The sequence below is a fragment of the Puma concolor genome, chromosome E2 (assembly GCF_028749965.1).
Source record: "Puma concolor isolate L17-30 chromosome E2, mPumCon1.1.hap2, whole genome shotgun sequence".
NCBI lineage: Eukaryota > Metazoa > Chordata > Mammalia > Carnivora > Felidae > Puma > Puma concolor.
In genome coordinates this window covers 28,125,919-28,152,003 of record NC_141681.1, presented here as the reverse complement: position 1 = coordinate 28,152,003, position 26,085 = coordinate 28,125,919, and the positions used below count along the sequence as shown (strand labels likewise).

Genomic DNA, 26,085 nt, shown 5'->3' with positions numbered 1-26,085 from the left:
GTGAAGTACTATTTCTATTTATTTATTTGAGAAGCGGAGAGAGAGGGAGAGAGAGAGAGAAAGAGAGAGAGAGAGAGTGTCCCACGCAGGCTCTGCACTGTCAGCACGAAGCTGTGCTCAAGCTCACTGGAAGCGGGCTCGAACTCACAAACCGTGAGATCATGACCTGAGCTGAAGTCAGGTGCTTAACACTCTGAGCCATCAGGTGCCCCCGAAGTCCTATTATTATGCTCATTTTATAGGTGAGGCAGCTGAAGCTCAGAAAGGCTATTCTCTTTCCCAAGGTCACATAACTTAGTACAAATGGATCCCAGTGGGTCTGACTCCAAAGGTATTTTCCCCTTGAGTGGCCTCTCAAACACCAGTTTCCTTTTATGGATGGAAGGCTCCAGAACCTGTAAGCTAAGGAGCTGTTGACCAATTCCCTCATGGCCTTGCAGGGAAGACTTGTTTGGACTCAGGTCTGTTTTCGTAGCAACTCCATTGCTTTAGTGATGAAGGAAGCCCTCAGGACCTCAGACATGCTGAGGCCGGCTGGTCCCCTCCAGGTCCAATCTTCAAGTTCCGGATTTGTCTCTGCTTCTCACTACCTACCTCTTCCTTGTCTGTGGTTCTCCCCACAAGGCAATGATAATGTGGTTTTAGATGGCATAGGGAGATTACATTTTAATTTTCGTTTCATGTATAGCCTTTATTTTATTTTTTAAAAAGATTTTATTTTTAAATCTCTCCACCCAATGTGGGGCTCGAACTTAACAACCCCGAGACCAAGGGTGGCATGCTGTACTGACTGAGCCAGCCAGGTGTCCCTAGTTTTATGCATATCCTTCAATTACAGCATGTGACTCTGGTCACTTAACACAGTGATATTGCACTTTCTTTGAAAATCTATCATTTTGAATTACAAATTTTGAATTCCAAAAAATCAATAGACCTAAAAGAAAACATTAGGTAAATATTTGGCAGATTTGATTTCTAGATTTGGAAAAAAACAGTGAGAATGAACTTGCCTGCCTGAAGCTGGGGAGACCTGGTCTGGGTTATCCCTTTTCTTCTTAACCAGACAAGTCCAGGGAGCGGTTTGGCAGTTTCAAGAGAGAAGTCCTTTCCCAGAGGGGAAGCTGGCCTTCCTCCTGAGCCATCAGGCTCATGCTGCAGTGAGTTATTTATTTCTCTGCAAATGTTATCAAGATACTACATGCACATAGTTTAAAAAGTATCAAGGTTGCCTGGGGGCAGGGATGGAGGGGAGGTTGACTGCAAAGGGGGCAGGAAGGAACTTTCTAGAAAGATGAAGATGGTCTATACTTTGACTTGGGTGTTTGTTGCATGAGTGTACACATTTGTAAGTCATCAGCCTGTACACTTAAAATGTGGAAATTGTATTATAGGTAAATAAAGCTGATTTGAAAACAAACTTAAAACCAAAGCCACAAATATTCATTTATGTTGGGGGCCACTAATATTTGTTGCTACGTCTGAGTTCTGAGGGCTGTACTTTGCTGCACTAGAGTATATGCTGGTTCCCATTCAGCTATCATTTCAGCTGCTCCCAAAGCCACCATTTACAGAGTTCTGTCATGCCCCGGTCACAGCAAGGGTGCTTAAAATGTCAGAGAATTACATTTGGCAAAAAGATGTCACAAGTCAGACATGAAGTGATTGATTAATTAATAAATAGTGTTGGGACAACTGGCCCCTCCATTTAGAAGGAAATCAAGTTAGATCCCTACCTCACACCATACACACACACACACAGACACACACACACACACACACACACACAAAGAGTCCACATAGATTAAAGATGGATGGATTAAATGTTAAAAGAAAATGATAAGAGTATTTGAGAGTATTAGAAGAAAATAGAGGGGTTTTTAAAAATAAAACCCAACCAGAAAAAGTCAAAACATGAAAGTCAAAGATCATAAGGCAACGTTACATTTGACTAAATAATAATGGAAAACTTTCTATGACCAAACACACTAGGAATTTGACTAAAAGGCATGCAGAAAATATTGTCTCATATGTATTAGTAATAGTAGTAGTAGTAAGAGAGAGACAGGGTGCAAGTGAGCAAGGGGCAGAGAGAGAGAGAGAGAAGCAGGACTCACCTGAAGTGGGGTTCAAGCTCACCCGATATGGGACTCTAGCTCACAAACCGTGAGATTATGACCTGAGCTGAAGTCAGATGCTTAATGACTGAGCTGCCCAGGTGCCTTGCCTCATATGTAATAAAGAATGAGGATTTTAATATGTAAAAAGGTCCTATACATCAGTAAGAAAGTGACAAAAAGCCCAATTAAAAATGGGTAAAGGATATGAACATTTGCATCACACAAGAAGAAATAAAAATGGACGATGAAGTTATGAAATTACATGATTAAAATTCACAATTACAGATAGGAACGTTAAGACAATAATGTCACCCTTCTCCAGAGTAGCAAAAGTTAAAAAACATTGAGGGATGCCTGGGTGGCTCAGTCAGTTAAGCTCCTGACTCTTGGTTTTGACTCAGGTCATGATCTCACGGTTTGTGGGCTCGAGCCCTGCGTCAGGCTCTGTGCTGACATCGTGGAGCCTGCTTGGGATTCTCCCTCTCTCTCTGCCCCTTCCCCCTCTCATGCTGTCTCTCTCAAAATAAATAAATAAACTTCAAAAACAAACAAACATTGATACGGTATGGGAAATATTAAAAATTTTTTAATGTTTATTTATTTTTGAGGCGGGGGAGGGGTAGAGAGAAAGGGAGTCACAGAATGAGAAGCAGGCTCCAGGCTCTGAGCTGTCAGCACAGAGCCCGATCGGGGCTTGAACTCACGGACCGTGAGATCGTGACCTGAGCCAAAGTCGGGCGCTTAACCAACTGAGCCACCCAGATGCCCCTTAAGATACTACCTTAAAGTATAGCTACTGCAATTTAGCAGCACCTAGAAAAGTTTGAGCTGCATAAATTCTCTGCAGTTCAACCTGGCAATCTCTCTCTTAGAAATCTATCCATCAGAAACAGCCACCTGTGTGCCCCAAAATATGTGTTAATTACTGGAAAATAGATTTTACTAAAAATTGGAAACGGCCTAAATTTCCTTCAAAAGGGGTTTATGGAAAAATAAACTTTATATTCTGCACAATGGAATTCCTGCAGCAATTAGAAAGAATGAACTAGAACTCTATCTACTGATCTGGAACAACATCCATCATATCTGGGCAAGAGAAAAGAAAGCAAGTTGTGAAACTATATATAACGTAGTAATCATATCTTTGTGAAAAAATTGCATATATGAGTGACAAGTATCTAAAATAATAATAGCTCAAAAAACTGTGTACTGTCCATGTCAGCAGCACGAGGTTATTATGACCATTCCACAGATGAGGACACTGAGGCACAGAGTGGTTAAGTTACTCGTCCAAGGTGGCACAGCTGGTCAGTTGCAGAGCCGGAATTTGAACCCCCGCAGCCCAACTCCACAACTGGAGCATTTGATTTTATTTTGGCCTCAAAGGCCAACAATAGTTCTGTTAACAACGATGACCTCTCAAAACAGCACTGGAGAGGCTGAGTCACTTTTTAATAAATACTTACAATAAACAGACACTAAAAAACATGAACTGGTAAAAAGAAAACCTTATCAAAAGGCCCAGTTTCCTGCAGACGCCCTCCTCAGACAGTTTTAGTTCATGTGGCCGTTACCTCCAGAGCAATAAATAACATGCGTATACAGCTATTTCTTGATTTATTAACCTTGGGCATTATCTATTGACTTCTGCAAGCCCTGGAAAAAAGAATCAGCTTATCTTTTTTTCTCTCTTTTCCTGTTATGCTGCTGTTTGCGTTGGACCCTGGGGTGAGCCGTTCATCCCGCTGTTGCTAAGTCGAGGTCTATTGAAGCTCACAGTCAAACAAGGACTTACTTGTCCAAGGTCACTTCAAGGTGGTGATGGAGGGATACCAGACCCCTGGCCTGTGTATCTCCAGGGACTGGATGCTTCTGGGACGCCCATGTGGGCTCACCCCATGGGGGACAGCGGTGCACTCCCTGCCTTCTCACTCTGCCAAGGTTCGGCAAGGCTGGAGCTGGGTGGCCCTGGCTGAGTGCCCCCCCGGTGTCCTCTGCTCAGAGGCGGCAGCGGATGTGTTTGCCGAGCAGCAGGTGCGGCCTCCTGGTGTTTGACCAGCCAAGGCTTCCATTCTCCACTGTGCAGGGGCCCAGATCCCTGCCCCTGTGTACCTGATACCTCCAGAGGAAAGGCTGAACCAGTGACAGGCTGGTGAAGGGTTGGGCACCTAATACCCAAGACCCTTGGAAAGAAAGCACCACACTCCCATTCCTGGACTCTGGAGTCACCCGGTTGGAGAGGCTTGTGAAAAAAACATGACCAGTGCTGGGCATCATCCCAAACCAGTTAAATCAGGAACTGTGGTGGGAGGCCTTGGGTCTAGAATGGAGAGGAGCCCAGAGAAGGCTGAGATGTACCGAGGTCACAGAGCAACCATGGGATGAGTACGTAGCAGTCCAGGTCAAAGGCCTCTTTAGCCTGGAGAGAAGCAGGCTGAGTGGGGGCAGTGAGGAAATTTAGGGCTGGGGCAGCTTTGTGGCTGTGGGGACGGAGGGGGAGGTGGCCGCTCAGCTGAAGGGACAGCGGGTGAAAGAGGCAGCAGAGCGGTGGTGGGGTCTCTGTGCTGCGGGGATCGCCTTCCTAGCAGGGCCGGGCAGGACAAAGACGGGAGGGGTGAGGGGGGCAGGCACAGCCACGAAGGGGCCACGTGGACCGTGCTCCAGCTGAGCCGGGCCACAGGCTGCTTCATCCTCAGCAAGAGCTGCGTGTGGGTGTGGGTGTGGGTGTGGGTGTGGGTGTGGGTGTGGGTGTGGGTGGTAAGTGCTGGGTGGTGGGTGCTGGGGACAGTGCCCCTTTGGGGGATGCAGGCACAGGTGGGCTTCTACACGGCAGGGGGGAAGAGTCGGGGCAGGGCTCTGAGGCAGGGCTTGGAGGAGGCAGTGGGGGTGTCCGGGGTGCAGGTGGGGAGATGGGAAAATGTGGCAACACAGCCCCGAAGCCCAGTGCCGCCCCTCCCCCTGAACCAGAGCCCGAGCGGGCCTGGCACCCGCAGTCCCGTCTTCGGGAGGCCCTGTGGACCCTGCCTTCTGATTCACGGCAGATGGGGCATCACGTGAGCACATCATCAGGGACGCAGGCGCCCAGGGACCAGGCAGATGGCGAGTGGGAAGTGGGGCAGGGCTGGCACAGAGGGGTCCCTCGAACAGCGGGGAGGGGCTGGCTGGGCCTCCGCCTCTCCAGGCTTACCCTCCTGCCGGTCGGCATGCCTCACCAGGAGTTCCTCGAGGCCCTTGCGGAGCCCTGCAGATTCTGGGGTCAGGCCCGGGCTGCTGGGGAGCAGGGCTGAGGGTGTGGCAGGAGTTTGGGACACCAGTATGTGACCCCTGCCGGGTGCCAGCCTGCCCGGGCACAGGTGGGCTGAGGCACCTGCCCGGGTCCCTTAACCTCCCAACTCTCCCTGGATCCCAGTGGTTTGGCCGGGGCCGGAACATCCTGGCCCTTCCCAGCCTCAGACCCCGCTGGGCCCTGGGCTCCGCACTTTGCACACCCTTCGTTCCTGTGAGGCACGTGCCCCTGGTGTGCCTGCTTGAGAGGCGAGGACCCTGAGGCACAGGAGGCTTACCCATGAGTAAGTGCTGGTCTTTGGGGCTGCAGAGTGTGAGATCTTGTCCACTGTGCTCTCCTGGCCCCTCAGTCAGGAGGGGGCTCCTCGACCAGACCGGGCTCCGCGCTGGGTGCCAGAGGGCACGTGCCCCTGTCTCAAACCCCATCCCTGCCACTGCCGAGCCCACGGTCCGCTAGGGTGTCAGGACCCACAGAGACAGCAAGACTGGTTTACCTGGGGAGAATCCTGGCTTCGTTCCCCTCTGGTTGTGTGAACTGGGGTGTCTGCCCCGGTTTCCTTACCTGGAAAAAGCGGATAGCCATAGTGTGTATGTTGGGGGGGCAGTTGTGAACGTTAAGGAGTTAATGCAGTAAAGCGTCTAGCATAGCGCCTGGCCCGTATAAACGTTCGTCTTTGTCATATGATCTCCACGGCGGGCAGATGGGTGCTCTTGGTTCTGTGGCCACACTAAGCAGCAAGGGAAACTAGGGGATGATATTCTGAGGAGCTATGGGTCCCTCCTCTAGAAGGCACAGTGGCTCTTGGCAAATACCCAAACCATCTGACTTGAAATCTAGGGGTTGTTAGCTGGAGGCCCATGGATCGTGTCTGTCCCTAAATGGGTCTTGATTGATTCTCAAAGGGCTTTAAATCCATTTGAATGAATTCCCAACTTTTAACCATGTAGATGTCACCAAAAGAAAAAACAATCAGATTTCTGGCTTCTCTTGAAAAACTGAAGAGTCAGGCTCTACGGTGCCCAAAGCCCTTCAAGTGATGGTTTGTTCCAGTCGAGCGTCATTTGAGAACATGGGCCCATATTCTCCCCGCCCCACTTCTTACCTGCTCTCACTGCTTGGCTTGGCTGGCCCCTGAGGGCACTACGTTTGTAACTCTTCGCCCAGCGCAGCCATCAGCTTCTGCAGACCGGGAAGCTGAGGCCGGCCGAACAGATCAGAGTCACCCAGTGAGCCTGGCCGGGGTTGGGACCCTAGCTCCCAGCCTGCAAACTCAGCTTCAGGGTGCTTTTTGCCACGTCGGTCTGCTGAGGCTTAGCCAAGTGCCCCTGTGCTCGGCGGGGAGGATGGCTCAGTGTTTAAACAAGTAGCTGCTAGAACATGGCAGGCCTGGGTTCAAATGTTGGTTCTGTCACTCTTCAGGGCAAGTAACCTGTGCTCTCTGAGCCCTTTATTTTGTTGTTTTAACTATGCAATGGGATAAGAACAGTCTGCCTGACAGAGTCGTGGAGAGTTAGAGGGAGCTGCAGGGTCATTGGCATCTGACAGCGAGCACCTCCTTAACTTTTCTACCTTAGGTGCCTCCCTCACCCCACCACACACAGGACATACTTATTCTCGGGACAGAGCTCAGAGACAAGTGGAAAAGCCAACTGAGAGGGCGCAGCTGCCCCCGTCTGTGTAAAAAGACAGTCTTCCCCCGCTTCCCCGCCTCCGGGGCTGGGACAGCCCCAAGTTGGAGGGGAGTTCCACGGTGCTAGCTGTGGCCGTGTCCGTGCTGGGCTGCCCTGTAAACACAGACGCCCTCTCGGTGTCAGAAGCTTCTACCGTGTCCCTGCTATTTCCTCAAGTGGAGCTGTCTTCTCAGGCTTAGTTCTGACACGGATTGGATAAGTTCAGAGACGCACCAATCACAGTGCCTGTCAGCTGTCCTAAAGGTAACCCTCCCAGGAGTGGCGGCTCTGGGGCCGGCCGCAGCGTCCCAGGAGCAGGCCCCACTACCCCCTCCACCACAGTCCAACATTGGGTTTCAGGCTCTGTTTATATACACATGCACATAGATACCAAGGTGTTCATTCTGTTCTGTTTTTGTTGTACAAGCTACGTTAGAACAGCCATCATGGAAATAATTCGAAAATGGGAAGAGCCCCCCACCATCCTAGCTGCTGGCTTCGCCTCCCGGCAGCATCGCTGAAGCACTTGCCATGGGTCACACACCACGCTTTCCGTGGCTGCTCTCACTGAACCTGCACGACCGGCCAGTGAAGTAGGGACGGGCTGCGGATAGGGAAACTGAGGCACGGAGCTGTCAGGTCATCTCCTCAAGTCACACAGCTAGCATGTGATAAAGGTAAGATCTGAGCCTGCTCCGGTGTCCTGCATTCGCCCCACCCCTCTCCTTCCCCTACACCCCTGCCACCTTTAGGCTGGACATAACGTCGACCTCAACGTTCACTCCATACAGGAGCATTTCTGAGTAGCCCCTGGTGCCAGCCCTGCCTCAGAGCAGAGACATAAAACTCCTGAGACGGGGAGAGACATCACCTTCGTTTTCTGCTGATTTTCACTGAACTTAGCAGTAAGAGCTATTTTGGTCACGGCCATATGACCCTGAGGCGAGAGTGGCCAACTATCTCGGTTTGCCTCGGTTTCCTGGGATGCAGAGCTTTTAGTGCTAAAGCAGGGACAGCCCATGTGTTGCCCCGGGCAAATGGAGACAGTCGGTCACCGTAGGGGCACAGAGCACAATGTGCTTTCCGAGTCATTGCCTGGTGTTGGACCCCTGCACTCTTTCCCTTCTTGGCTGGTTAGGCTGGGCAGCCTCGTGACCACGGCTCGTCACTGAGCGTTCTTCCCTCAGGAACCCCTCCCCGGGTGGGAGAAGGTGGGCTTCGGGTGTGGAGATGTACATGAGTCAACCCCACTCTCCTGACCGGTCCCTCATCTGAGTCTGCAGAGGGGGTCAGCCAGGAAATTGGGACAGGGCTGAGGGCAGTGGCGAGGGCCTGTGGTGTGTTGGAGCCTGCTTGTACGGGCTCGTAGGAGTTGATCGTCAAACACAGCCACTATTAAGAATTAAATCACACGTGGGGCCCCCGGGTGGCTCAGTCCATTAAGCGTCTGACTTCAGCTCAGGTCATTATCTCACAGTTCATGAGTTTGAAGCCCGCGTCGGGCTCTGTGCTGACAGCTCAGAACCTGGAGCCTGCTTCGGATTCTGTGTCTCCCTCTCTGTCTCTGCCCCGCCCCCCCCCTCAAAAATAAACATTAAAAAAATTTAAAAAATATTTTTTAATATATATTAAATGTACATGTGTATTACTTTCTAATTATTATGCCACATTTTGCTACATCCGTTGTTAAGGGTTGAGTTGTGTCCCTCCTTGCAATTCATATGGCAGAGTCCTACCTCTCAGTGCCTCAGGATGTGACCTTACCTGGAGATGGGGTCTTTACAGTGGTGATCGAGTTATTATGAGGTGTGTAGGGTGGGCCCTAGTTCCGTATGACCGGCGTCTTATAAAAGGGGACATTTGGATATAGACACATCGGGAGAATGCTTCCTGAAGGTGAAGGCAGAGATCAGGGGGATGCTTCTTCAAAGCCGAAAACGCCAAAAGTGGCCAGTGAACCACTAGAGGTGAGGGGAGAGCATGCCACAGGTTCCCCCTCACAGCCTGCAGGAGGAACCAATCCTACGGGGACCTTGATCTTGGACTTCTAGCCTCCAGAACTCTGAGATGTTACATCTCTGTTGTTTAAGTCGCCCAGTCTGTGCTGCTGTGTCACAGCGGCCCCAGCACACTGATCGTGTTTCTGAGGTTACTGACGCCTATGGTTCTGGTATGGCAGAAATACCGTAGGATGCTGAGCTGTGGCCCCAAGTCCACGGTCAATGCTTGTATCCTGACACTGGCCACATGGAATACTTACACCACAGAAACCAGCAAACGCTACAGATCAGGCCCTGAGTTGCCCTTTTGTTGGCTGTCTAGCTAGAGTTAAGGCGGGGGGCGGAGGAAATGTAAATCAGGCACGTTCGTTCCAATGTCGTGTCTGTGGTCACTACATCATGAATAGCACAAAAGACTGAAAATGGTTCTCCCCTTCAGCAGTGTGTCAAAAGCCATGATCAGAATCCGCAAGGATTCCAGTATTTGAAGACTATTGTCCAGTTCTGCAAAAAACACCACTCATGACCTTGATGGACAAGTGGGGTTCTGACATGTCTTTGTCATTTCACTTTTGTCTTGGTGGTGTAAAGGAAAACGTCAGTGTTGGCGTGCAAACAATACTCAGAGAGCCAGTTGTTACATTTTAGCAGCTCAGCACCGGTGGGGGCTGGAAGACCAGCTCCGGGCCCAAGGCTGCAGAGGGCTTATGGGTAGATGGACAGACAGACTGCTTGATGGATGGATGGCTGCTTGCCTTCTAGCTCTGTGGTTGGACTAGGGTCAGTGTCTCCCGCATGGAGGGCATGGGAGGCCACTGCCCTAGGGTACTTCTGCGGGGTTCCTGCTTATTGCCTGGTACCTCTCTCTCTTAGCTTCCTGTGGTAATGTTAGCAGCTGAACTCTTGAGCAGGGCTGGCCTGGGATGCAGGCTGACCCGGAAGCACCGGGTCCCGTCTTGACCCAGCCTTGACCAAGAGCCTTGATCTAATCAGGGCAGAGTCTAGTCCTTCAGCTACTCTCCCTTGAAATGTGTATTGATCCCTTTACTCCTGTTTAAATTTTTTTTTTTCAACGTTTTTTTATTTATTTTTGGGACAGAGAGAGACAGAGCATGAACGGGGGAGGGGCAGAGAGAGAGGGAGACACAGAATCGGAAACAGGCTCCAGGCTCCGAGCCATCAGCCCAGAGCCTGACGCGGGGCTCGAACTCACAGACCGCGAGATCATGACCTGGCTGAAGTCGGACGCTTAACCGACTGCGCCACCCAGGCGCCCCCCTTTACTCCTGTTTAAACCCGCCCATGGCGTCCCCCTTCTTGGGGACGAAGATTGCACCTCCATCCTTGTCTTCACGGTCCTGCTCTTTGGCCCCATCTCTCCTGCCCCCCTGCTGCAGCCACACTTAGCAGCTGCCTCTTTCCCCAACTCTCTGAGCTCATTCCCCTCTCCATGCCTTTGCATATGCTGTTCCTTATGCCCCAGGCCCACTCTGTGCCCCAGGCCCCAACCTTTCCAAGGCTGGCTGCTCTTTATCCATCAGGACCTTGTTACAAATGTCACCCCCTCCAAGAAGACTTCCATGATTACCTGGCTAAAGCAGGTTCCCTGTTGCATGCCAGCTTTGTCCTTTTGGTTTTTGGTTTGGTTTCTTTGTTGTCCTTGCATTATATGTCATTATGTGTCTTCAGACATCTTGAATTACTTGCTTAATTAATGACTTCATTGATTTTTTTTTATCCCTCATTCCATCACACTGTAATATAAGCTCTATGAAGGCAGAGGTGGTATCCATCTCCTGTCCACAAAACCAGCATGAGGCCTGGCACTTAATGAGACCTTGGAAAAAGTTTGCCGAGTGAATGAATCAAATACATTTACTGAGGGGCTGGATGACACAGATACGTCACACTCCAACAGAGATGTGGGTTCAAACCCTGGCTCTGGCACTCATTAGTGATGTGCTCTACAATGCGTTACTAAAGCCCTTTGGGCCTCAGTCTCTGTTCTGTAATAACAGTACCTCCTTCATAAGATGGCGATGGGGATTCAATGAGTGAATCCGTTCAGTTTTAGGAAAGAGCCTGGCATGCACGGAGGCGCTCAAGAGAGTTGGGTGTTAGTGTTCTTGCAGGTAAAGTGCAAGACTTCCAAGGTTCAGAGACTCAGAGGCTGACTTCCTGTAGGAAAGGATGGGATAACTCCAAGTGGGCTTCCTGGAAGAGAGGACATTTGAAATGGGCCATACAAGGAGGTAAGTGAAATTTCTCTAGGCAGAGATGGGGGTGGGAGGTCTGGAGAGAGGAGGGACACCAGGTCTCAGGGAGAGACCCATGGGCAAGTCAGTCCTACCCTGGGGCTGGATGAGATGCTCTTGATGCTTCTCACAGAGATAGACCCAGCACGAGCTGCCCTGTTCTCAGCCCGCAGCCTCCCTGCCCCCACGGCCTTGACATTTCCTTTGTACCCATTTCCTGTGTTTGGTTTGTACACAATGAAGGCTGACTCTGAGGAGACATGGGGAGGCCTGTCTGAAAATGCCCCAGGAGGAGGTGACTCATTTGCCCCACTACCAACCCTGGTAGAACCGACTCAGTTTGACACGGGGCAGACCTGCACGAGGATGGCTCCCACATGTCACGGAAGCCAAGGATGTGGCCTGAGGCCATTGCGCTGACTCTTTGGGTTGCTCTCAGTCCCCTCACCTGTGAAGTGGGGGCGGACACTCCCCTGAGTTGCTGGGACAGTGAAATGAGTCTTGGCTGGCATAGTACATTTCAGATGGTTTCTGCCCTGGCTCCTCATGTCATTCATTTGAAAACACTGCAGGATGGGTCCTTTTATTCTTCCCATTTCACAGATGGGGAACACCGAGGCTCAGAGGAGGGCCCTGACCTGCTCTGCCGCATACGGCCGGTGGGTAGCAGCCCCAGAGCTGATCTCCAGAACGGGGTGCAGATGGGCGATCAGGTAGAGGCACCTAGAAGGTGGGAGTGACTAAAATGATGCAGGCGGTGGAGAACGAACTCATCAGAGGGCAGCAGGAGAACGCCCTTGGCTGTCTCTCCACTTCCCTTCTCAAGAGCGGGAGCCCACCGAGCACAGTGAGGCTGGCGGGGCTAAAGAGCTGTGGGCCTGTACCCTCACATCCGGCTCTGGAGATCACCTTCTTTCGGATGTGGCCAACATGGAGGTAAGTGTTGCTCTCGTTCTAATGGGAGGAGCAGAGGCCAACTCCACTCAACAGAGGGGCCACAGCGAGGACCAGAAGGGGCTTTAAAAAGGTCCGGAGCTTAGGGGCACCTGGGTGTCTCAGTTGGTTAAGTGTCAGCCTCTTGATCTCGGCTCAGGTCATGATCTCACGGTCCCTGAACTCGAGCCCTGTGTGGGGTTTCTGCACTGACAGTGCAGAGCCTGCTTGGGATTCTCTCTCACTCTCTCTGTTCCTCCCCGGCTCTCTCTCAAAAGAAAAAAAAAAAGTCTGGAATTTAAATCTGCGTGCCAGCCGCCGTTGGAAGCACTTTAACATTTTCCCATTTACTCCTCTCAACAACTTCGTGGACAGATACTCTGTCTGTCATCCCATTTTGCAGACAAGCAAAGCAAGGCTACGGGAGGTAACGTGACTGGCAAGTGAAGCTGGCCCCAGCACCCGGGCAGCCCACTCAGAGCCCCTCACCCAGTCGCCGGTATGTTGCCTGCCCTGTGGGCCTTGTGTGTCCCAAAACATAAGGTGCTGGCACCTGGTCGTTATCAGTTGAGTGAGCAAACACACGAAGTAGTAAAAATGGCCCATGTGAATTAACCTGTGAGTGGAAAGTGAGTTTAGAGACCATGTAGTCTTCCCCAGGGATGTGGCGGGTGTCTTCTCTGTGACGCCCCAGCTGAGCACCTCGTTGGTTCCCCCCAGAGATGGAGAGCTCACTTCCTGATTTTGTGGGCAGCATTAGCTCTCACAGGGAGTGTGGAGGCTAAGCCTGTGGTCCTCCTAGAGCATGAGATGTCAGAGCTGGGGAGCCCTTCATGCCCCTCCACACTTCCCACATGCCCAGATAAAGAAGGAGTCTGTGCTGCCTGAGGCTCCCCACTGAGCAGGGCTGGGGCGGGGGAGCAAAGGGAGGCTGGGCTGACCCAGGGACAGATGAAGGGTCCCAGTCCTGGATCGGACCTCCTGGGTATGACCTCACATGTGTTACTTAACACTTCCCAGCCCCTACCCCTCACCTTTACTTGTAAAACCTGCAGTAAAAAGTGGGTCCTATCTCATAGGGTGGAGTGAGGAGGAGTCCTGGATGGGGGTGGGGCAGTCCTTGAGACCAAGCCCCAGCCCCACACATACTCCTCAGATACGTCCTCTGGCAGGGCACGTTGCTGACCCCATCCCTTTTCCTCCAGAAGGCAAGCAGGGCAAAGGCATGTGTTCTCATTTAATAGATGACCTAAGGCACAGAGAGGTGAAGCAACTACCCAGTGCGCCAGCGAATGAGGGTGGAACCCAAGGCTCCAGTCCCAGCCCCATCTGTCTTGGTCAGGCTTGGCAATTGCATCGTTGTCAGGGGGCCTGAGGGCAGAGTAGGGTGCGGGTGTGGAGCTTGGGTGTCGGGAGTAGGGGAGTCACCAACGGGTATACAAGGAGTCACTGGGACTCCCCTGGTGTCCTTATCAGGGTGGGTGGCATCTCTGGGCTGTGGGTACAGCATTCAGGGCCCTGGGGAAATCCTGGGGCTTTGAGAGTCAGGCCGTCTTCCTGCAGGCCTGTTTGTCTCTCTAGTGTCCCCTCATCTGTGCTCAGCCCATGGGGGTGGCGGGGGCCCGCAGCTTCCTGCTGAGCAAAGCAGGCATGCATGTGTGCCCATGGGCAGAGCAGAGGCGGTATAGCAGCTGGAAATTTGCCCAGGGAAGAGAGGTGAGGGGGTGATCTGAGGAACTCCAGGGGGTCTGAGCTGTGGCCAATAGGGCCTAACCCTTGGGATTGGAGTTCTCTAACACTTGTCCAGACCTGGCTCCACCCCATTCCCTTTCTGTCCATCTGTCTATCCGGCTTTCTTTCACCTCCCTCCTCTCATGTCTACCTTGCTTCTTTCATTCAGCTCTGCCCACCTCCTCCTTGTTCCTTAGGTACACCAAGTGCCCACCCACCACCAGACCTTTGCATGTGCTGTCCCTGCCACCTGGAATGCTCTCACTCCAGACATTGTGCAGTCGGCCTCCCTTGCCATGTTCAGCCCGTGCTCAGAGAGAGGTGAAACCAAGCCTTCTCTTCCATCTCTTTCCCCTCCACTTGCTTTACTTTGCTCCATAGTTCTTACCACTGGATATATTTCACATTTATTTGCTTATTAATTAATTCTTTATCTCCCCCTCCAGCTCTAAGAGGGCAGAGATTTTTGCATTTTGTTCACTGATGTATCCCCAGAGCCCAGAACAGTGCCCAGCATGCAACAGGTCCTCAATAAGCACTCGCTAAATGCATGGCTGAGTCCATCCACCTGTCCGCTTTCCCACCTGCTCATCAGCCATTCCGTCTTCCCACACTTCCTCTGTCATCCACCAGTCACTCAGAATTTCTCTGCATCTGGGCCTGTGCCGGGGCTCGGGTTTGGTGACCTGGCAGGGCACACAGATAGAGAGGAGGGGAGAGGCGAGGGAAGTTTCCCAGGGCACAGGGCAGTCCACAGCGGCACAGCATACAGGCTTTGTTGAGTGAGTTGATGCCTTGGTGGCTTCCTGGAAGAGGTGATGGCTCAGGTCTCGATACTAAGGATACCGGAGGTGGGGGCTGGAATCAGAAGTCACCTGGGGAAAGGGGTTCCTGGGGTGGAGCCAGGTCTGGACAAGTGTTAGAGCCCGGCCACGGGGTCCTGGCTGTAAGAACCTTGAAAAGACTGGAGGTCTGAGGTTCGGCCAAAGGGTGGGGCTGGGGCTGGGGCTGGCCAGGCAGGCCTAGGGGCGAGTGGTCCAGGAGGAGGCTGGGAGGGGTGTTCCCAGGGCCCCCATGGGAGCCTCTTAGGTGGGGCAGAGCCTGCCTGGACCACTTGCCTCTGTACCCCCGTGGGTACCTGGAGCAGCTGCCCCCCACTCCTTAGGAAGAAGCTCCCATCCCTGCCCCCACCTTTTGTCTGACTCAGTTCCTGCTTTGTGTCCTGCAGGAGGCTGGATGTTCTGAGAGTAGAGACTGTGTACCCCATTCCCCATCCTCCCACCGCACCCCCTCACCTCCAGCCTCCAGCCAGCTTCGGTCTGCTGACTTGTTTTTATTATAGGCAGGTGAGCCTGGGCCCAGGCTTCAGGTGGAGCCTGAGCTCAGGAAGGAGGCAGGAGGGAACTCACAGAGGTGGTAATTACATATGATGGGGCAGTATCCCCCAGAGGTGACTCCCCCAAGCTCGTCCGGGGGCCATGGGTGGGCCAGCAGCCCACGCGTTCAGTAGAAGTGCCGAAAACCCACGGAAGGCTGAGGCCAGGGGCGAGGGCGCTCAGCACCCAGTGGGGCCAGGTCAGCGCCTGCCGGGAAATCCAGGAATGACAGAGGGAGGTGGCAGCCAACCGGAAATGGCAAGACAGGCAGGCGGGGCCTTACCTGGGACAGCTTGCCCAGACAGGCTCCCGCTGGGTGCCCGTGAGCCCTAGGAGAAGGTGGAAGGGGAGGAGGCAGAGTCCGGCCATTGGCGCCTGGCGTGCCCAGACTCAGAGGTAAGAAGCTGCTGTTGGCTGTTTATGGTGGAGGACGGGACAGGAAAATTCAGCAGAGTTTGACTCCCAGCCTGGCCTGCTTGACCTCGGCAGGCTCTCAGGTCTAGTTCAATGCCCTGAGGACATGTGGGAGGCCTGGCCCTTGGTCTGCGCAGGGTCCTGGGTTGACTCGGAGGCCCTGGCTGTCCTGAGGTCAACCTTTGCCGGGCAGGCGTGGTGGTCATTTTGGCACAGGGAAGCTGGCGGGGCGACTACATGAGGTTGAGGTCCAAGGTGAGGCTGGAGCCCTAATGCTTATGTGAGGAGGCAGGAGGCTGCACCCAGGGCCTCTGCCTGCTTCCAGCCACCCACAGCCTGTTTCCTCCTGGGATCCCAGGGGAAACCGGTTTGGGAGCAGGCTGGCCCAGGTTATGTGACTTTTGACAAGGAAGAGAAAGGCAGCCTCGCCCTGGTCAGCTGAGTGGAGGGGACCGGGCCCATGCCCAGGATTCTTTGCCTCTCTCCGGACCCCTCAGGCCTCTGCGATGAGACCCCTATATGGTGGCTGAGGATACACGGGGACAGGAGAGCCGCCGTGGAGGCAAGGCCCCGGCCCCGCTGTGCCTCCTGGGCTCTAGGGCCAGGCTTTCCTTCTCTGGGTGGTTTCTGCACCCAAAGGGGGGCTGGGCAAGGGGGCTGGGCAAGGGCCACGGTCTGAAAACAGAGTGGAGCAGGTCCCCCCCACCCCGTGCCCCCACCCCGCAGCCTTCCCGGTCTCCCAGCCCCACACATCAGCCAGACAAGAAGCGGGTGGCTGCAGATGGGAGGAGCCTGGCTCCTGGCCAGCTCTGCTCCTACCCACTCGGCTCCCTTGTGGTGTGTGGGCGGCAAAACGGGCCCCCCACGATCCCTCTGTTAATTAGCCAGCCCTCACTAGTGAGTGGCTGTCATTTGTGCTCCATTATGCCTCCTGAGCCAGCTGCGCCCCCGCACTTAGGGGGGACCCTGGCAGCTGCCTGGCTGCTGGGAAGGAGGCATGTGCAGAAGGCGGTGCTCTCGGGAGGCACTGCGGGGCGCTCTGTGGGCTGTCCACAAAACATGTCCAACCCCGGCTCCTTGTTTTACTGAAAGAGAAGCCGTGCAAGCCGGATTCCCGGGTGAGGAAACTGCGGCCCCCTCCTGTGGACTCTCCAGGTGGGCCTCCTGCAGCCAGCACCGTTGCACAGCCCCGTGCAAAGGCGAGATCCCGGGCCCTGGGGACCCTATGGCAGTCAAGTGAGATGGCACGTAGTCATCGTCAAGACAAAGCAAATGTTGCCTCTTTGTACACTGCTGTGCCACCTGATGGGTACTCGCCACACCTCTCCGGGCCGCAGTTGCCTCCCTTGGCCCGGGAGCTACAACGCCTCACTGCTGGACCAGAGGCCTCTGGCTTAAGTCTTGGGTGTCCAAGCAGCTGCCACCCAAACCTCACAGGCCAGGGCCCAGGGGGTTGCTGACAGAAGGGGCGCAGCTGTGGAGACATCAGCTGGTGGCCTGTCCCAGCCCTCCCGTCTGAACAGGGAGGAGGAGGAGTTAGAAGTCTCTTCCGGGTACTACCCCTCACCCCATTGAGGGAAGTTGCCTTTAAAAGAGAGCCTGGGGTAGTGACAACACCTGTTATTGCTGTGAGAAGGCCTGGTGTCCCCATTTTACACCTGGGGACACTGAGGCACAGAAAGCTCAGAGGGGAACAATTTGGCGTTGGGTTTCGTGCTGTGCTATTTGAAGGACTCTGGGACCGTGCTGGGAGGGTCTAGGTGGAGCGAGGGGCAGTTTGGAGCCTCCCAGTCGCTGGGTCTCCCCCAGGCCTGAGCAGGGCACCCGGGGTTCCAAGGGGAAGAGCGGTCCCTCCCAGTGGTCACTCTGAGGAGGGGCTGTACTGCTGGCTCCAGAGGCCAAGTGGGAAGGCGCCACCCAGCCCACCTAGCTCCAATCTCCGGAGCTACAAAGGGGTGGGGGCTGATGTTTACAGATGGCTAGGGCCTCCCTTGAGGAATCCAGGCCTCTACGTGCCTGTCCCTGCACCTGTTTCCCATGGCAAGCGTGGTCTGGGATGGCCGGGCATGGAAGTGGGGTGGGGAGAGAGCTTGGGGTCCATCTTCGGTGGGCCCATCCTTGCCCTGGGCTCAGGGGCTTCTGAAGGCTGAGAGGCGGGAGTGTGGCCAGAATGACCTTCCAGGCCTGTTCTGACTGGATCCAACCCTCTTGCCAACTGCGACTGGAGGCTGGGCTGAGGTCAGACATTCCGTCATGCCTGGGAAGAGGGGGTGGCAGCTCTGTCTACCTTCTGTCTCAGGCCGCTGGGCACCTAGGTGTGCCTGCCTCCTGGCGAGGTCAGCAGGGGTGGTCCCTGGATGCCCAGCGAGCCTGCACTCTGTAAGCATTTGCCTTCTGTAGCGGTCCCCTCCCGGCAGGACAGGAACAGGGTGACCGTTGGGGTGGGGGGCTGTCTGCCTGCCTGCCTGTCTGTGCTGGGCCCAAGGCCACTTCTTGATCGCATGAGGTCAAGATGCTACTGGAACCAGGAAGGAGGGACTGGAGGAGTTTCAGGCCTTGAAGTTAGATCCTGGCTCAAATCCTGTGTGACCTTGGGCTGGCTCCCTTTCCCCTCTGAGCCTCAGTCTCCTCCTTAGCACATGGGGCAAGGCCTCCTTGTTAGAGTTGTGGGAGGAAAATGCAAGTCACTTGTCTGGCACACCGTGCTCAGTAGGGGTGCGTGGGTTCTGCGTCTCAAGGCTTCTGGGGGAAGGGGTGGAAAAAGAGCAGTGCTGGGGACAGGTGTAGACTCAGGAGCCCTGCTGGCAATCGGGGAGTGTCTTTTCCCTGAGCACAAGCTCCAGAGCTTTTGAAATCTGATGCAGGTAAATGTGGGCAGGTGCCTCAGCTCCACCCCCAAGGGAGCCAGCTGGGTTGAGTCTGTTCTTGGAGCTCCAAATAAGGTCTCAGAAAAACAGGCGTGGAACCTGGGCGGTCTCTACCCTTCTGTGTGCCTGGCCTTGCCTTCCTTCTGGAAGCTGGCACCGACCACTTACATCCCAAGCCTGGGCTTGAATCTCTATTAGATTTGTCACATTTTAATGGCCTACAGTGCCCCTTGCTCTCCCCAAGTCTTGGATATGTCGGACTCCCTGTTCCTCCTCCAGCCAGGGGATGAGCACGCTTGGGGGAGGCAGGCCTAAGGCACAGGGCACACAGCTCCCTTTGTGAGGGCGGCTGAGTCACATGGGCAATGCCATCCCTGCCGGGCCCTGGGGCGGGTGTGACGGGAGATGGTGTTATCATGGGGCTACAGCTGCCCCCGCGCCTGTGGCCAGGAGGCTTTCCCACGGGAATGAACAGGGAGGTGTCTGGGAGTACTGGCCACAAAGCACATGGTCTGGATCCCAGGACCCCAGGTTCAAGTCTTGGCTCTGCTGCTGATGTTCTGTGAGGCTTCGGGAAGGTTCTCTTTTTGAGCCTCAGTTTCCATCTCTGTTAAATGGGAACAATCACCACTGTTTTGTAGACGAGATGCTGGACGTGAGCGGACTTCACAAACTGTGGAGGGCCAGGCCTTTGGCATTTGTGTTGACCTTATGATAACCGCAACGACATTGGCCATTATTTATCAAGCACCTACTACGGTCAGGCGTGGCGCTCAAAGCTTGATGAGGCCACTCAGCTTGCAAAGGGAGAAGCCTGGGCTGCAAGTGCTCTTGTCCAATAAAAACCCATGCCATGCAGGTGATGGTTGCCCGTGACCCTTCCCACAGGTGGGCACAGCTCTTCACCGTCTTTAAGGCTCACTCACATGGCCCTGGCTGGGGGCTGAGAGACGGAGAAAGGTAGAGCCTCTCCTCCCGGCTCTGTCACAGTGGGCTCCGTGGAGCTCAGTCGGCTTATCCCTGTCCTGGGGGCCGCGCGTGGTCGCAGCCCTGTGTCTGTTTCATGTTCAGCCTGCTCTGGACAGTCAAGCCCTTGCAAACACATCGGGGGTGCTCATTCGTGCCTGGGCTGTGTTGCTTTATGCATGTGGCCTTGTTAATTATTATCAGCATTGTCTCCACTCTATAGGGGAGAAGGTGGATGGCTGGAGAGACGGTGCCTGAGTCACCCAGCTGGCGGAGCCGGGAGGAGAAGCTAGTTGGCCTGAGCCCAGAGCCCGGGCTTCCAGCCTCTCCTCCATCCCTCAAAATGAAGACCCTTTTGCACCTTCACCTTCTGGCACTCCCTCCCCCTCCTCTGGCCTCTGTCACCAGTCAGTAATGCACGTGACCTTCTCTGAGCTTAGGGGATCCCAGCCCTGAGTCCCTGAGCCCCAGCGATGTGTTTCCAGGGGCCTGTTGGAAGGCTCCCCCACATGTCACGGGGGCACCCCCATTCTGCCGTATCCAAGGGCAGCCTCTTCCCTGCCTGCCAGCTCTGTACCCCATCCAGCACCCGCCCAATCTTCAAGGCAGTTCCTAACATCTCTTCTCTCCCTCTGTCTTCATGTGTGTGGGGTAAGGGTCCTAGCCCTGCTTCTGGTTTCTTGGATCAAAGTGTCCCCCCAACACCTCCCTCTGCCTCCATGTTCTCCACGCCCCACCAGACCTGCCCTCTGTCCACACTGCCGGTGTAAATCCTTAGAGTCCAAACCAGGCTTTTCCTCGCGGAATTACTCTGCATCTCTAAAATACCAGTGGCACCCAGCCCACAGGTATTGGGGGGGATGAAATGAGAATGATCCACATAGAACAGAGCATCTTACACAGTGAGTCTTATGGACACAGTACCTATTAGCAGTCCTGTTATTAGTACTAATAATAGGTACTATTGTAACTAATAATAATTTACTTGGTTGCTCATTTTTGAGGCTGGGAGCTCTGCGATACCAGTAACGAACTCCCAACATCACCCTGATGTGAGCCAGACTCGGGGCTGGGTGGGCCTGCTGCCCATCCCTGCTCTGGAGGCTGGCACAGTGCCCAGCACGTAGTAGGTCTCTGAGAAGCCCGGTGGTGACAGGGCAGACAGAGCTTTGGCAAGCTCTCTGCTACCCTGGCCGGCCCACCACATAGGCCTTTCCTATGTGGCCAGAGTGGCAGCTGGCTCCTGGCTTCTGAGTCCCTCGCTCAGATGTCCAGCTTAGGGTGCCCCTGCCTCATGCGGAGAGAGTGGCGCCCCCAACACTCCACCCATGTCCCGCTGGTCAGCACCCTCTGTGGTGTGTGTGTGTGTGTGTGTGTGTGTGTGTGTGTGTGTGTCTCGGGAGGGCCCGCTTCCCTGCCAGCGTGGCCCCCGGGGAACAGCTGAGGCTGCCCCAGCTACCAGTGGCCTGACCCTGAAGGACAGACCTTGGAGACCCTGAGGCTTAGAGGTGGTAACTTGCTCAGGAACACTGCATGTCAGGGACCCCACATCCTTTCCTGGATAACCCACTTTTCTTCTCTGTTGTTTCCTGCCCCCTCCCCCCTCCCCCCCACCTCGTCCCGCCAAGTGTGAACTGCCCCTCCAGGCCCAGCAATGAGCAAGCGCCTACAGTGCCCGCCTGCCCTGGGCATCCGCCACAGGCCGCCAGGGGGCTGATCACTTGGAGAGCAAAGCGCTGCTCACTGGAAGCTCTGACCTCAGGGCCTCCCTGCACCCCACCATGAGCTTTATTGCCTTTCTTCTCCCTGCAGCAGGATCTATGCAGGCAAGTGAGGGCTGCATTTCCCCCGCAGCAGATCCCCGGCCTCCTGGACTGCCTAAAAAACTTCCATTCGTGCTATATCACGTGACTTTTTCAGGTCTCTCTTTTCGAATGCAGATCCCCGCACAAGAGAAGGGGCCTACGGTGCCCTGAGCACCTGCTGTGCCCAGGCCCCACGCCAGAGGTCTGGGGAGGCTGGATTCATGAGTGGTCGGGAGAGCCATGTGCAGCCAGACCTCCTGGGCCTGCATCCCCACTCTGCCACTTCCCAGCTCTGTGGCCTTGGGCAAGTTAATTCCCTTCTCTGAGCTGCATTTCTCAGCCTTGTGCTCTCCCTTTGTCGTCACCACATTCACGGCAAATATTTACTGAGGGCTCATCAAGTGCCAGGCACTGGCCTGAGCAATGTGTTTTCCTCCTCGCCACTGTCCTGTGGTGCTATGGTGATGGTGTGGTGTGAGGCAAGATTCTGGAATGTAGTAAGTGGTCAGTAAATGTAATCATTATTATTACTGTTATTATTGCTGTCACCACTTACCCTCATTATGTTGTGAAATTCTTACAGCACCTTTGACTTGGGAGTCGTGTGGGGATGAGAGACGACAGGGAGTCCCTGCTCCACAGGGCGCAGGGCGGGCCATGAGCCATCCGAAGCTTCCTGACTCCTAGGGTGGCTATTAACCTTAGCCGTGGGAGGGAGCTGCTGACAGAGGCCAGTGGCCAGAAGGGAATGTAGGCATCAGCCCCAATCCCAGTTTCTCCCCTTGAGCTTTTGGAGCCAGCAGGAGTGATTCTTCACCCGGGCCTCAGTTTCCCCTTTGGCCCAGCTGATGTACTAACAGGGACCTTTCCGGAAGCCCCTGGGGTCTCAGAATCTAGAACGGGAGTCTTAGAATGTTGGAACCCGGGAAGCATCAAGATGAGTCCCTTTGCTGTGAGGACTGAGGCTCAAGGAAGTCTCAAGGTCAGGTGGTCAGTTGTGCGTGGCCTGGGTGGCCACATGCCAAGCCACTTGACACCCCCCCTCCCCCAGTGCCTTCCGCTCTGCCGGTCAGCGCCGGCTCCTGTCTGCTGCTAAGGAGGCTGGACTCTCCTTCAGGAAGGGGCAGTTGTCGCCTGGGCCTGAGGCGGGGCCGGGGGGGGGGGGGAGTGCGGTGGGCAGCATCTGAGTGGCCTGTCACCATGGCAACCCTAGCCTCTCTGCGGGAACTTTGGGGAGAAGAGCCCTGGGGAAGCGACAGATGGAGGGCAGGGAGGCAGAGTTATCCCCAGGCGGGGCTGTCTGTCCGCGAAGCCTGGCACCTGTCTGCCAGGATCGGTGGGTGGTGAGGCTGAGGTGCCCCCTTGCCCAGCGCTGAGTCATGGGCATCCCCCAGGGTCACCGCCTGAGCTCTCTCAGCCCTGCCCCCTCTGAGAAATCCGTGACTCACGTATGGTCCCGTCATCCCAGCCAAGCTAGGGAAGAGGGAGGAGCCCGACTGGGGCAGGAGGGGGCCGTCCCCCCACAAACAGTCGCAGCCTCACCGCCTCGCCTGCCTCCGCAGCTGCCTGCCCGCCTTGCTCTGCTGCAAGAGAGGAGCTGGGTGCCTCCCACACTCACCAGCCTGCCCACTGGGGGCAGCCTGACCCTGGCTGGGGGACTAAGCCTCTGAAAGGCGTTCCAGCTGCCTGGTCCCACACAGGACCTTCCTCCGGCACCAGGTACCAGATCAAGGGTGTGACAGCAGGAGGGAGGAGGGAGGTGTGCGGCAGAGGGTAGGGGGAGGCCTCTTGGGGGCAGCCAGCCCGGATGAACGCTGCTGTGCGGGGTCTCCAGTGTTGGGGGTAGACGGACGGGGAGGTGTCTGAGAAGGGAACGGGGCCCCACAGGATGGAATCTCTCAGAGCCGCCAGTCCTTTGTTAACTAGAGAAACTGAGGCTCAGAGTGGTATCGTCACAGGACCCAGCAAGCTGGGGTCTGCTCTCTGGGCTGTGAGACAACTCCCCATTCCTGCTCCCACTGCACAGATGGGAGAGCTAAGGCTCTCAGGTGGCTTACCCAACGTCAGGTACCAAGTCCGGGGATAAAGAACCGGGGTCCAGTCCGAGGGAGGACAGGACCCTCGTGGACAGTTTTGCTCACAGATGTCCAGGGCTGGGTCCCGGGTCCCCAAGTGAGCCAGGGGCAGTCTGGCTCTTCACCACACAGGCCACTTTCGGGAGGAGGTAGTCCCGGCCATGGGGTCTGAACGTGGGGGGTGAGAGAGGGTCCTGAGAACTAGGGGCAGATACATGGGGAAGTGGAAGCTGAGGCTGGAGCCCCCTGCCCACTAACCTCCAGACCCCGGTGCCCCCATTTATGTGGAACTGATAGGGCTTTCTCTCCAGGTGCTACCGCAGCGCCCGCCCTGGGGGACCTGCTGGATCCTGTTCTTCCCTCTTCCCCAACCAGCCTCCTTCCTGCGGTGCCGAGCTGAGGTCTCTGGTGGCCCCACAGGAGGAACTGGTGCTCATTTTGCTGAGGAGGGTTGGGGGGCATATACTGAGATGGGCACCTCTCGCCGTACCCCCCAATGCCCATCCTGCCTGGAGCAGTCCCGGCCTGGCCTAGGCGGGTGGGTAAGAACAGGCTTTGCAGCTCCAGAGGGCCAAAGAAGTTATTCACCTGAACATTTATTGAGTGCCTGCTGTGTGTATGATATCCTGGGGGTGGGAGCAGTGAATGAGATAAACAAGGTGTCTTAGAACCCATGGGTGGCCCAGGCCCAACGCTAGGGCCCCTGCCCCCTCACTGTGGGTACCCTGAGGGCGGAGGTGCTTTCTTGGGGTTGGAGACTGAGTGGGAAGAAGCATCTCCTGGCAGTGAGAACCGCTAGCTGCTGAGTTGGTTCCCCAGCCCAGGCCAGGGTCCTAGGGGACCTTCTCTGCCGACATCTAGAGGTTGGACTTGTTTTGAGGCCGGACCTAATCCCCCTTTGCTGTGGGGACCCCGGGGACCTGAGATACGGGTCCACCTCAGTCATAGCACCTTGCCTTGCCTCTCTCTTTGGGCCTCAGTTGTCTCAGCTGCTAAATGGGTGTGTAGGCATGATGATAGATGCCCTGCCTCCAGTGGTCCTGGGGCTTGGCTCCGAGAGTGTCGGCTTGTGAAAGATACCACCCCAGGCCCAGCCTGTGAGGGAGACGCTGTGCCGGGCGGCCTGTGCACACTCTTGCTGCTGGCTTCAGGGCCCTGGGCCGCTGGGCAGGGGCTGGTCAGCCTGGCCGTGACACCCCATCTTGTCAGGGACACAGACAAACAAGATAGCTAGGACCTGAGGCGGAGGAGTGTCAAAATGTTGCCAAGAAGGGGAGAGAACTTTCTGGGCTGGGAGGACCCGGCTGGGCTTGGAGAGTGGTGGAGAGAGCTGGTGTGCCTCTGGGAGGGTGGGGCGCGGGGCATTTCGGGCAGAGGCAGTTGCATAGAGAAGGGCTCGGAATGATGCGAGCCTGGAAATGGGGCAGATGATGGCACTGGAGACCTGGCACGGGTCACTTTATGGGGCCTGCAGGACCAGGCTGGCAGGTCTCGATCTGCTCTGCGGAGGAGGGATGGCAGGATGACGTGAGCAGCACAGCAGCCAACAGCCAGGTCAGACGGGTGCTGGGTGGGGGCTGGGTGCTCTGGCTGTGACCCCGACAGGATGGGGAGGGCAGGGCTATGATGCGCCGTGGCCTGGCTGCCCGAAGCCCAGGCTGTAGGGCTCAGGGCTCTTGCTTGAAAGGCAGCTTCATGGCTGTGGGGACAGAGGGGGAGGTGGCCGCTCAGCTGAAGGGACAGCAGGTGAAAGAGGCAGCAGAGCGGTGGTGGGGTCTCTGTGCTGTGGGGATCGCCTTCCTAGCAGGGCCGGGCAGGACAAAGACGGGAGGGGTGAGGGGGGCAGGCACAGCCACGAAGGGGCCACGTGGACCGTGCTCCAGCTGAGCCGGGCCACAGGCTGCTTCATCCTCAGCAAGAGCCGCGTGTGGGTGTGGGTGTGGGTGTGGGTGTGGGTGGTGGGTGCTGGGGGCAGTGCCCCTTTGGGGGATGCAGGCACAGGTGGGCTTCTACACGGCAGGGGGGAAGAGTCGGGGCAGGGCTCTGAGGCAGGGCTTGGAGGAGGCAGTGGGGGTGTCCGGGGTGCAGGTGGGGAGATGGGAAAATGTGGCAACACAGCCCCGAAGCCCAGTGCCGCCCCTCCCCCTGAACCAGAGCCCGAGCGGGCCTGGCACCCGTAGTCCCGTCCTCGGGAGGCCCTGTGGACCCTGCCTTCTGATTCACGGCAGATGGGGCATCACGTGAGCACATCATCAGGGACGCAGGCGCCCAGGGACCAGGCAGATGGCGAGTGGGAAGTGGGGCAGGGCTGGCACAGAGGGGTCCCTCGAACAGCGGGGAGGGGCTGGCTGGGCCTCCGCCTCTCCAGGCTTACCCTCCGCCGGTCGGCATGCCTCACCAGGAGTTCCTCGAGGCCCTTGCGGAGCCCTGCAGATTCTGGGGTCAGGCCCGGGCTGCTGGGGAGCAGGGCTGAGGGTGTGGCAGGAGTTTGGGGCACCAGTATGTGACCCCTGCCGGGTGCCAGCCTGCCCGGGCACAGGTGGGCTGAGGCACCTGCCCGGGTCCCTTAACCTCCCAACTCTCCCTGGAT

General features: G+C 55.7%; 1 protein-coding gene across 7 annotated transcripts in view; it reads left to right on the top strand.

The window, feature by feature from the left end:
* ADGRG1 (adhesion G protein-coupled receptor G1) overlaps positions 1-26,085 on the top strand; it is a 56,418-nt gene that overhangs the window by 1,444 nt on the left and 28,889 nt on the right. Inside the window, exon 2 of one of the 7 annotated variants that reach the window (XM_086689336.1) lies at positions 7,501-7,750. The gene's annotated coding sequence lies outside the window, so the exon portion shown is untranslated. Of the gene's footprint in view, positions 1-7,500; positions 7,751-15,622; positions 15,765-22,675; positions 23,140-24,873; positions 25,050-26,085 lie in introns of those variants that run through there. The other 6 variants (XM_086689329.1, XM_086689335.1, XM_086689328.1 and 3 more) reach the window with 6 other exon arrangements.